The sequence below is a fragment of the Miscanthus floridulus genome, chromosome 5 (genome assembly GCF_019320115.1).
Source record: "Miscanthus floridulus cultivar M001 chromosome 5, ASM1932011v1, whole genome shotgun sequence".
Taxonomy (NCBI): Eukaryota; Viridiplantae; Streptophyta; class Magnoliopsida; order Poales; family Poaceae; genus Miscanthus; species Miscanthus floridulus.
In genome coordinates, this window is record NC_089584.1 from 113563081 (window position 1) to 113576014 (window position 12934).

A 12934-nucleotide genomic window follows, 5' to 3' on the forward strand; every position below is an offset into this window, starting at 1 on the left:
AGCCGCTTCGTCGTCATCATCTTCATCCTCGTCCTCATCATTCAAGACATCCTCGACGATGACTAGTGAGTTGTTCACGTCGTTGAGGCTCGGTGTCGTCAGTAGCGGTGGGGCCCATGGAGATCCGGCGTTGGTTCCCGCGGGGGCATGCCCAGTGGTCGCGCTGGCGGGGCCCATATTCATAGCCGGTGGCTGCGGCGAGGGAGTGGCCTCGGTTCCTGAGGGGGCGAGCTCAGCGGTCGCGCTAGCGAGGCCCATTTTCATCGGCGTCGAAGGTGGGGGCGTGGAGGGCCACGCCGCACCGGACACGACATCGACAGAGTCTATGGCGGCGGGACCTGGGGGTGGCGGCGTGGCCGGTCCTGTTGACGGCGGAGGGGGCGAGGATGGCCGTAGAGGAGCCACCACGCTAGATCCGGCGGGGTTGGTGGCGTGGGACCTACGCCAGATCCGGCTGGGACCTCGGGGCTGTGAGGGGAGGGGAGGAGGAGGAGGATGAGGGGGAGGGGGAGGGGGAGGGAGGGCTGGTGGTGGGCGGCAGCGCGGAGGCCGTCAGGTGGAGCTAGGGTTTGGCCCTATTCGGGTTGTAACTCACTTGTTGTTGATCAAAGCTTTACTTGCACCGCGGTTCCTAGAATTTGCTCTCAACATTGTGTGTGCGGTTCCTAGAATTGGATCTCAACATCTCTTGCGTCACGCAAGGCTTCCCTATCAGTGCACCATAGAGTTATCTACTTACGATGATGTGTGGAACGCTATCTTTTATATTGATTTCTACAAATCTTGTATTAAATACTTTGGTATCTAAATAAAAATTTCAAATGTAAAATGTTTTTATTTTAAAGTTTTAAACCTTATCGAGCACGATAACTCCACCCAAAGTTATTTGAAAAATCTAAAATTTTGAATTTCAAAATCTAAGAAATTAAAACATTAAAACATATTTTTAGAACCCTAAACGATTTCAAATGAAAAAGTCATCAATTTCAATTTTGTAGATCCCTTCAGGCTCAATAAATTTGATATAAAGTTTGTCTTCATCCGACTTTAGTTTTAAAAAGTTATTAATTTTTTCGGTTAAACTATTTTTAGATGCGACTCAATTTACTAACCCTAACCCTGGTTGAAAATCGATTTCTAGAGTTGGTTGGTCTTTCAAATCGTCTCTAGAGCTGCCCAACATGAACAAAAGAAAAAAGAAAACTACTCTTTGCTAGCTAAGAGCAACTTCAAAAGACTATCTATATCCTTTATAATTGTTAGGAATAGAGATTTTGGTACCCTTCAACCCTTGTTTAGTTGGTTATACACATATAGCCATTTTCTATTTTGGATTTCTCGCTAGTCAAAAATAAAGAGTTGAAAAATGACTTTTTAAAGTGCACACAAGATATAGAAAAACTGTTGGAGAGTAGAAAAAAATATAGATACATTTTTTATGACTCTCCAAATTATGATTTAGAGAATGAGCTTTAGAAAAACTGTTGTAAGTGCACTAACGACGCCCTCCAACAAGGTCTTGAGATGCTTTGCGCCCGCCGGACACCTGCCGAGAGGCTCCCTTACAGTGTTCATGGGATCTTTGCTTCTGCTCATTCTGAATGCACTACATGGTAAGGATATCAAGGGGGCGTTTCCTTGGGCAGCGCTAGCCTTGCCTAGCCTAGCCAATCAGCGCGCGTTTGGTTGGCGGGTGAGCAACTCTCATATTCTATGCTGTCCAGGCCACCGTGAGCGAACCGGAACTGCTCTCCGGCGTTGGCAAGCCTATCCTTGCCGAGCGAGGCAAGGTGAGATTGTTGGGCAAACCAACCAAACACGTCCCTAGTGTGCGGGCTCCTTTGTCCTGGGCCAAAAAAAACGTAGCAAGGCTTACCCTACATAAGCAAAAAAAAAAAAACCTAGCGTGAGTGCATGATGATTTTTGTGGTTTGATTGACTGTTGCTATACCTAGGCAACAGGTGGATAAAAAAAACAGGTGGCTGATTTTTGTGCTTACAGGGTGACCGGTTGTGGAAAACTAGAGACGATGGCTGGGTTTTCTCTAACACGCTTATCAAATCACCGAAAATGGTGGCTCGCAATATCTTTGGATTTCTTCAGCGATGGAAGAAAATGGCTAGGAAGGAAGAAGTAAAGACGTTGGAGGATTTGACCGAGAAGATGAAAGGAGGCTTGCTGCCCTGGTGAATACCAAGACCATGCGCTCCTAACGGACTGTGCCTTTTTAGCGTAAAATTAGTTGTCTAGCCAACAAAGCCTTGATTTAGCCTCCTCCCAACAATCAGACCTCCCAACAATCAGATTTTTTCATACACTTATATTGTCTTATAGCTATATTTACACCGTCTTATTACTATATTTACAATAAATTTTTAGCGTAATTTATTGGACAGAGTGATGTAATTTAGAAATAACACAAATATATACTAATTTTTTTCAAAAAAAATTACAAATTATTTCTATGGATTCCATACATCAAAGAAATATATATGTAATTCTTCACAAACTTCAAAAAAAAATGTTGAAGCTCTTAATCCTCGAACACGAACTTGCAGCCCGACGGGAACATGATGTCCATCCGTCCTTCTACAACCCGGGCAGAGACGCGGTCATCTTCCCCGCGCCGAGGAAGCGGCCGCAGGAGCGTACCCTAGGTTCGTGTTCGAGGATTACATGAAGCAGTACGTGCGGCACAAGTTCGAGGAGGATTACACGAACTTGCCACCGCTATGTCAGCTGTCCTCGATTGAGCATCCAACGGCCAAGAATCCGCAAGACAACGAGGAAAGATAATAAGAAGGCAGGAGAAAAGTGACGCAAGACGAGGAAGGAGGGGTTTTGTTGCATTTGTGTCTATCTTGTTCGTTAAATTAGGAAGTGCAGTTTCAGTGTGCTACTTTGTAATCTCTGTCTTTTTATTTATCTTTTTTTTAAATATATATGTCTAAGAAGGGTAAGAGAAGGGAGTGGAGCCCTGTGGGCTTGACTGTGTGTAAGAAAAATGGACCATAGGCCCATTTAGTTTGGATTTTGGTACTTGATGATCAGCACAACTAAATTGGACTAATGAATTTGCAAGTAAGTATTTTGTAGTTCAATAAGGTGTAAGACGTGACTTGGACGAAGGTGACATGATGATCCAACGATCAACACCATAAGTAAGACCCTAGAAGCACAAAAGAAGACCTAAGATATTAAGCATAGTCCAAGCATGAAGATAGGAGCCAAGCCGGACGCAAGATAACAAAAAACGAGCTCGGCAGAGCTGACCGGACGCGGCCCTAACAAGGACCGGACGCGTCCGATCAGTTGCTCAGCAACACCAGACATCGGCAGCTGTGACCGGACGCTGAGCGAAGCAGTGACCGGACGCACCGGTGACACTGTTCATCATCACGGCAATGTTTTCAGCATGACCGGACGCAGTGGCACTGGACGACCGGACGCACGAAGTGCAGCGTCCAATCGTTTCCAGAGAGGTTCCGGAGTGGCGCCACGCGGCCAGACGCGTCCGATCGATGATTACCGGACTCAGCCCAGAGTCCGATCAACGCGCGCGCTCCAACGGTCGGGACAACCGGACGTGTCGGGTCAAAACGACAGCAGCGTTCGGTCAGTAGCAGAAAGCTGGGTTTTATCCCCAACGGCTACTTTCTCAGTGGGGCTTATAAATAGACCCCTTAACCGGCCATTTGAGTAGTGTGGAGCTGTGGAAACATACCAATAATGTTGATACACCATTTTAGTGATCTCCACTTGTATAGTACTTAGTGATTCATTAGGTGATTAGCGTAGGTCCTTTGCGAAGTGCTTAGGTTGATTAGACCACCGCTTATGCGCTTGCTCTAAGTTAAGCCTAGTGTTTAGTGAGGTTTGCATACGTCTTACCACTCGGTGCTTGCACGCACCATTGCTGTACATCGGATGGGCTTGTAGTCTTGCGAGATCACACCAACTGCGTTTGTGGTGTGGCCGCCACCGTATACCGAAGGGAACAAGGCCCGCAACGGTTCGGTCATAAGCTTGATAGTGAAGACGGCGGAGAGCGGTCTGGGAGAGGCTTGCCGGAAGGCTCGTCGGAGACCTACTTACGCGTGGGGAAAGTCCAAGGCTATCCACGGAGTTACCCGACCGAGAGCTTGGCCTTTACGAGGGATTTCTTGCAAGGGGCTCCAACGAGGACTAGAAAAAAGCTTGCGCGCTTCTTGATACCTCGGTAAAAATACCAGAGTCATCGACGGAAGTTTGTATATCTCTACCTTACTCTTTAGATTCCGCATTTACATTGTTTGCATAACTCCTTTTGCGGTAGAGATGACAACACACTAGATAAACCATAGTTGCACATTTAGATAGTTTATCTTTTTACATAGGTTTTGCTAAGAATAGAAAAAGAGACCATAGTTTAGAGTTAGAGTCTTAAGTTGCTTAATGCATCCCCCCTCTTAGGCGTCACGGTCCCCATTCAATTGGTATCAGAGCCGGTTGGCTCAATTTGAACCTTTTGCTTCACCACCGTTGAGCCGACGCTATTTAGAGTGGTTGGTATAGATAACACTTGGCCTCCATACTTTAATGGCACTAACTTCCCTTACTATAAAGCTAGAATGACTTGTCACCTTGAGGTGATAGATTTATGTGTTTGGAGAGTCACTCGTGATGGGATAAAACCAATTAAGAATTCTGATAAACCCACAAAGAGTAAAGAAAAAGAAATTCATTTCAATGCTAGAGCTAAAAATGGCTTGTTTAATTTTTTTTAGCATGGATGTGTTTAACCAAGTGTTCACTTTAAATACGGCACATGAAATTTAGTTAAAACTCCAAGAGCTCTATGATGGCATAACTAATGTTTGTGAGCAAAAACATTGTCTAGCTAAACAAAATTATGATTCCTTCAAAATGAATGATGATGAGCTTGTTCATGATATGTATTCTCATTTGAATCTAATTATCAATGAGCTCCATTCAATAGGATTAACAAAGCTAGATGATGTAGACACTGTGAGGAAGATCATCTCCGTGCTACCACAAAAGAAATATGCATGTATCATCACCATCCTTCACAACATGGAGGACTTGAGCACCATAACCCCGACCATAGTCATTGGCAAGATAGTGGCATTTGAAATGTCACACAAGATGGGTCAAGAAGAAGCCTCTTCATCAAGCAAAGAAAAAGCTCTCACATGTAGTGAGAAAAAAAAAGATGAAGGGCAAGCAAGTTGAGACAAGCTCAAGCTCAAGCTCCTCAAGTGAAGATGATGATGAAGAAGAAGAAGATGATGATGATGATGATGATGATTCAAGTGATGATGATCAATCTTCCTCATCCACCTCTGACCTTGATAAAGAATCAATCAAACTTATCAACAAGGTGGAGAAGATGATCCAAAGGCTCAATGTCAAGGGTGTGCCCATCCAAATTCAAGATTTCATCTTCACCAATCAAAGAATGAGCAAAGAAAGAAAGGATGCTATAGATGCGGCGAGTTGGGGCACTTTGTGGAAGTTTGTCCAAATAAGTCCACACCCAAGATAAAGAAGAAGGCATGTAAGGACAAAGCCCTCACATCAGTAAGGTCATGGGATGATTTAAGTGAAGAAGAAGACCATCACAAGAGGCGAGGGCACAAGCACTCATCATCAAGCACCTAACGTGTGTGCCTTATCGCACAAGGTAACAAAAAGGCTATCCCTAGTGATAGTGACAATAATAGTGATAGTGATGATGAGCTACCTTCTTATGATGAAATTGTGCAAGAAAATCTTAACTTTGCTAAAGTTTGCACTAGTCAACAAAAAAAGCTTGAAAATTTAAAAAGAACAACTAGATAGCTCACGACAAGCTTATGCTACTTTGCTTGAACAATATGAAACTTTTGCCATTCTTAATATGGAGCTATCTACTAAAATTGAGCAACTTGAGACTAGTGCAAACACAAATAATTGCACAATCAATGATGAGCAACTTGTAAAGAAAAATGAAAAAATAAAGAAAAAGTTAGCTAACTCACAAGATGCTTATAAAAGTTTGCTTGCTAAAATAGAAACTATATGCAAATATTGTGATGAGCTAACTAATAAAGTTGTTAATCTTGAAGCCGTCGGTTCTACCCGCACGGAGGCACCTAAAAAGAAAAGTTCTATCTTTGACATGCCTGAAAAGGATGTCTCTACTTCTTGCAATGATTTATGTTTAGACCCATCTTTGTGCAACCAAGTTTGTGTTGAGAAAGTTGTTGTAGATACATGCACACAAGAGGTCGCAATGGAGAATGAGCAACTCAAGCAAGAAGTGGCTCGCCTTACCAAGGACTTGACTCAAGTAAAAGGCAAAACGGAGCAAGCCCAACTTCATCAAGATAACACCGTCAAGGGAGTGAAAAAGCTTGATGAACGACAAACCGTGGTTTGCTACATATGCCACAAGGAAGGCCACAAGTCCTATGAGTGCAAGATGAAGAATGGGGGAGGAGCTAAGAAGAAAGAGAAACAAAAAGGAAACAAGCAAGCTCTCCAACACCTACACCAACAAAGTGGACAAAAAGGCCTCCACACCTTATCTCTTGAAGAAGAAAAATGACAAGGTGGTGGCCATCAAGGTGAACAAGCAAGACAACAATAGGGCCAAATGTATTTGAATGCCAAAGGAGATCATTTCCAACATGAATAGCACCAAGAAGGTTTGGATCCCGAAAGGGAAGTGAGAAGTCTGATAGACTACGGGGAATTTGGAGACTTGGTATAGTTTTGGGTTCATTTCATGGGGTGCATCACATTGGATCATGTCAATTGCCAAATGAGTTAGTGAATACTATAGACCCAAATTCCTCTTCCCATGTTAGGTAACTAGATTTAATTTCTTACAATTTTAATTAGCATCTAGTTCCTTTCATGCATAGGTTTGTATTTGCATACTTATATCTTTTATCATGCATACACTAGGTATATCTTATGATAGGTTTGCTCGGTTTCACTCCTAACTCTTGGAGCAAACCTAAATGGTTTAAATTGTTTAGGAGCACGTCACATAGCTTATTTTACAATTGTTCATCTAATATGTGCTAAAGTCTAAATTGTAGATAATTTCTCCCAAATATCACCTTCGAAAATGATTTTCGCATTCATGTGATGTCATCTTTCAAGTAATATTTTTATTCTAAAATCAATGTGCATGTCTCCTACAAGTATTCCATACTTGTGTGCAAAAATTTATGGAGAGGTTACTCTACAAGTTGGATGCTTTGAGACTAACACCTTTTCAAGTTTATCATGTGTATAGTAGTCTCATTGCAAGAAAAATGGAGTCCCTGGAGTTAAGCATCATACTTCAAATATCCATCACCTATTGCAAGTGGTATAAATCAAATTGATTTCCACATGTGGTATTTCTAAACTGATATCATCATGTTGATTTCACTTTGGTATTTATATGCTTTCTCCATGCATTATATAGATTAAACTTCCTTGAATATTAATTTGCCAATTATGCATAAACTACATTCTCCATCATATGTATGCATATATTTAGGGAGAGTTTAGTCTATATAATGTGAGAGTCAAATTTTATGACCTATTCCACTCCACATATAAAGGATCACAAAGTTTGACCCTCCTTTGTGCTACTAATGTCTTCCTTTTTGGTGTTTGATTTCAAATGGGGAGAATTTATAGAACCAAAAGCAAGCCCAATCATAATAATTTATAAGTGGTAATGGCCCAAAAAAGGAAGGATAGTGGATTATGGAGTTAGGGGGAGGCTTAAATCCATAATGCCACATGAGGATATTTGCAAGGGCAAGATAAGTTTCTAAAGATGTTTACATGTGGTATCTTTTAGCATCATATAACCTTGCCCTTTGCATTGTATCCTAGCAAGTAAATAGTTTTTCAAATTCCAAAATTTTTATTATTTGCTTGTTTTGGTCGTGTTGTCATCAATTACCAAAAGGGGGAGATTGTAAGAAAAATGGACCCTAGGCCCATTTACTTTGGATTTTGGTGTTTGATGACCAACACAACCAAATTAGACTAATGAATTTGTAAGTAAGCGTTTTGTAGTTCAATAGGGTGTAAGACGTGACTTGGACGAAGGCGACATGATGATTCCACGATTAACACCATAAGCAAGACCCTAGAAGCACAAGAGAAACCCAAGATATCAAGCATAGACCAAGCACGAAGATGGAAACCAAGCCAGACGCAAGATAACGAAGAAACGAGCTCGGCAGAGGTGACCGGACGTGGCCCTAATAAGGACCGGACACGTCCGATCAGTTGCTCGACAACACCAGGTGTCGGCAGTTGTGATCGGACGCTGACAGCAGTGATCGGACGCTGAGCGAAGCAGTGATCGGACGCACCAGTGACACTGTTCATCTTCACGATAATGTTTTCAGCATGACCGAACACAGCGGCACTGGACGACCGGACGCACGAAGTGCAGCGTCCGATCGTTTCTAGAGAGGTTCCAGAGCGGCGCCAGCGTGACCAGACCCATCCAATCGATGATGACCGGACTCAGCCCAGAGTCCGATCAACGCACGCGCTCTAACGGTCGGGACGACAGCAGCGTCCGGTTAGTAGCAGAAAGCTGGGTTTCATCCCCAACGGTTACTTTCTCAGTGGGGCTTATAAATAGATCCTCCAACCGACCATTTGAGTAGTGTGGAACTGAGAAAACATACCAAAGGTGTTGATACACCATTTTAGTGATCTCTATTTGCATAGTGCTTAGTGATTCATTAGGTGATTAGCGTAGGTGCTTTGCGAAGTGCTAAGGTTGATTAGACCACCGCTTATGCGCTTGCTCTAGATTTAGGCATAGTGTTTAGTGAGGTTTGCATACCTCTTACCACTCGGTGCTTGCGCGCACCATTGTTGTACATCGGAGGGGCTTGTAGTCTTGCGAGGTCACACCAACCGCGTTTGTGGTGTGGCCGCCACCATATACCGAATGGAACAAGGCCCGCGGCGGTTCGCCCGGAAGCTTGATAATGAAGACGGCGGGGAGCGGTCCGGGAGAGGCTTGGCGGAAGGCACGTCGGAGACTCACTTGCGCGTGGGGAAGGCCCGAGGCTATCCACGGAGTTACCCGACCAGGAGGTTGGCCCTTACGAGGGATTCCTTGCAAGGGGCTCAAACGAGGACTAGAGGAAAGCTTGCGTGCTTCTCGATATATCGGTAAAAATACCGGAGTCATCGACGGGGGTTTACATATCTCTACCTTACTCTTTAGCTTCCGCATTTACATTGTTTGCATAACTCCTTTTGCTGTAGAGATAGCAACACACTAGCTAAATCATAGTTGTACATTCAGATAGTTTATCTTTTTGCATATGTTTTGCTGAGAATAGAAAAAGAGACCATAATTTAGAGTTAGAGTTTTAAGTTGCTTAATTCACCCTCCTCTTAAGCGTTACTCTCTCCTTTCACTGTGCATCTTATGTACCCAACAGAACCTTTCTAATCTTTTAACAAAACGGGATCAAGGTTTTTGTCTAAAAATAATATCATACAACTACATTTTTACAGGACACTATTATAAAATAATACATTTTTTGCTACAAAGATATTAGTATAAAGCAAACCTTGGAGTTTTTTTTTTTTTGGAAAACATGGATTTCATTAGTGGGGACTTGGGCAGGTTGTGCGACTTTCAAATTGGAGCACTGGATACACTAAACCCAAATTATATGTATTTTCGAGTACTCTCGTTAGCGAAGTCTCGATCCTAATTCCTCATATTTGGCCCAGCACAAAGCCCAGCCCACAGACCTTCCAAGCTGCTACCACAGTGTACTTTCAGGTACTTTATTGAAAATACCTTTTGTTTCAGGAAATACAATTGCAAAAAAAAAATTAAGCACGTCAAGCGATATGCGCCCTTCGTCCCCATCATCTCAGCACCAAGACTTGAGGCAGGGCATCTGGCTGCACTGGCCGACCTCAATTTAGTCAAAATTTCCCACCCATTGGCCCTGTTTGATCCATGGGTTAGAGCTAGTTTGAGCTAGTTGGAGCTCAATTAGCCTTAAAGTAGCCAAACAGGAGGGTTAGAGTGGGTTATTTGCAACTAGTCCACTCTAAAAAACTATCCCCCAAAGAGGTGATTATTTTGGCTAGTTGGGACTATTTGAGGTGGGGTCCACTATTTTCTCTCTACTTTCACCCGCACCAATGATTTGGAAAGCACATTTATTATCATTTTAACTCTTGTATTCAAACATCTCTTAGGCTAGAGTTAGTTCAGAGCTAATTCTAAACTAGAAACTAACTCTATCAAACAGGGCCATTGTCCATTGACCGCTATGCTCGGCAGCAGTCGGAAGTGCCGAGTCCTTTTCTATCCCCATTTCTCCTCTGACTGACCGTGCAGTCACCGTTCGTCAGCCCACAGCGAATTGGTTGGTCTTGGCGATGGGTCTGGATCTGGACCAAATCTCCCTCCCTGCGCACAACACCGGGGGAGAAAAAAATTGGAAACCCGGCTGCAACAGCCAGGCGCTGAACCACACGAAACTTCCCACGAACTGCTGGCGTGCCGAAACGGTGGCCACGGTTTGGTGCGAGAAAAAAATACTGTTCTGGTTTATAATCCACGATTGTTTACGACCAAGCGAACAGGCTGCACGTTCGCTTCTCTTATGATCCGTCTTTTTAGCTTATTTTTCAGCCGAAACAGTATTTTTCTCTCGCAACAAATCAATTGGAACACTATTTCGACTTATTTTTTCAGCGAAGCGAACGGTGTCGAAGCCAGCAAAGTCAAGCAAGAAACTTTCAAGTTTCAATTCCCTGGACCTGTAACTGTAATCAGCCTTGAACTCCGTTTGTCCACCCATGTGAGCTCACATGCCCAGAAACAGGATCGTGGAAACGGACGCCGTCGGCGCTGAAACCCTCGGCAGCTGATCACGGATCGAGAGCAGTTTTCAGCTTGATTTGGCCACGGGAATCGATCAGCACTTCAGCAGGGTGCAGCCCATCCATCAGTGTGTTCGCAGGTCAAGAGCAGCAGAGAGCCACGGCCGACTGCAACGGTTACGTCCTAGTGCCTTTGTTTCGTTTGCTTGGTAGGGTAGCCATGGTAGGTAGGCATGTTTTCGTCTTGTTGGACCATCTGATGGGTGGTACATATGTACACAGTAGTCGGTAACGAGGGAGAGGGCATGGAGCAGTTGTGATCTAGCCTGATGTGAACGTGTTTCGTAGGGTCAGTAATGAAGTTGTTAGCTGTCCTTTCTTTAACCTTGTTCATTCACCACCCTTTTGTCAGAGGTTAATAAGAAATGGTCACCTCAGAGAAATTACAAGTATTTTCGCTGTCGCTTTCTTCGTTCGTCTTCTGCTCGATCGGTGTTCATGCGTCACTGTATCGTGTCAACCGTGGCTTACTTTTGTGGCGAACAAGCTTGAATTTTTCCTGTCACTCTCAGGTGCCAGCCCGGCCCGTGTCTGTACTATTTTTAGGATCCTTTCAACTTCACTAACAATCTTGACGGCAGGTTTATAGTACTAATCAACTCGCCTTTTCTGAATTCTGACCCATTCATAGGGACTCGTTTTCACTACCGAGTCCATCACAGAACCTTACTCGAAAGAATATACAAACGGTAGGTTCCAAGTCCAGAGACCACGTCTCCCAAAGTTCCAACTCCATAGCCCCGTGTGGTGCGATCCACGAAGATCCGAGATGTGGCACAAAATCATTGTTTCCGGATGGATTACTCACCTGTGACATCCCCAAGTGACAATCAGAGGTGTCCAAATGCGTGCCAAATATATATATATACTACTAGAGGTCCAGAGTACTAGTATATATTTATGAATTATGAATGGTTTGGTTTGTCTTTAGCGTACAAAAAGCACGATCGAGGATGGCGAGACGGCAGTACTTAAATTCAGTTGATCACTGAATCAAAGGCCAGCTCCGTGTGAAACCGAGGGAATTTTTTGGCCGCGTGTGATGGCGTGCGGTCATCACTCATCAGGTCGTGCCGTGCCTCGGCTAATCAATTTGCTTGACCAGTGCTTCCCGCTTGGCTGATCCTTGTTCACGCGGCCGCTGATTTTACTGACAGCACCAAGAGCTCTCCCAAGTCCCAAAGCACGCAGCACCATCTACTACTATGACGCTGTCATTTGACCAACTGTGGAAGGAAAAACCCCATCTGAATTCTTCCTCCAGTTTCAGTGGAAAGACAAAAAAAAAGGTGGGTTTGGTATCCTTCAGCTCCTCAGTTTCGATCGATGGGGCACATGACCGTGGAGTGTCGCCATTGACAATACCCAAAGTTAGCATCGCATCGGCGTCTAGTGGCCGGCTAACATTGCTTGTCAGGTCATAAGGGAGACGTAACTTGTCTTCCCGAAAGCCAGAATGCGCCAAGGCGGCACGGAAAGGATTCATCGAAAGATGCGAAAAGGGGAGATGATCACGACACGGCACCGCGACCCAGGGGAAGAAAAAAGGAGAGAAGGAGAAGGATGGAGCCGAAAGTCGCTGATGAGCCATTCTTGGTGGCTCAAATTCCTCCTGCTCGAGCCCGACGTGCCCTGCGACGCCTTTTTCTGTAACGTGCGCAGGACAGGGGAAAACCTGGTGCAGGGAACGCAGAAAAAAAAGGGGGTGGGTGGAGTACGAACGGAGCAGACACGAGCGATTAGCAGCGGCACCACCACGGAAGCCGTGACGCGTCCGGCGTCCGGTCGCGTTGACATCTCGGCGGTGCGGCTGCGTGCGGGCAGCCGTCTATCCGTTCAAAGGGAAAGCTGCGTGTGCGTCATCTGTGCTGTCTGGCGGTCTGGCCGATCCGGCGGCTGCCGCCGCTGCCTAGTTGCCTAGTAGTCCCTCCCACACGTCAGCCGGACGTCCACCCGCAGCCGCGGCGGGGCCTGGCCTGTCCATCCCTTCCCTCCACGGCA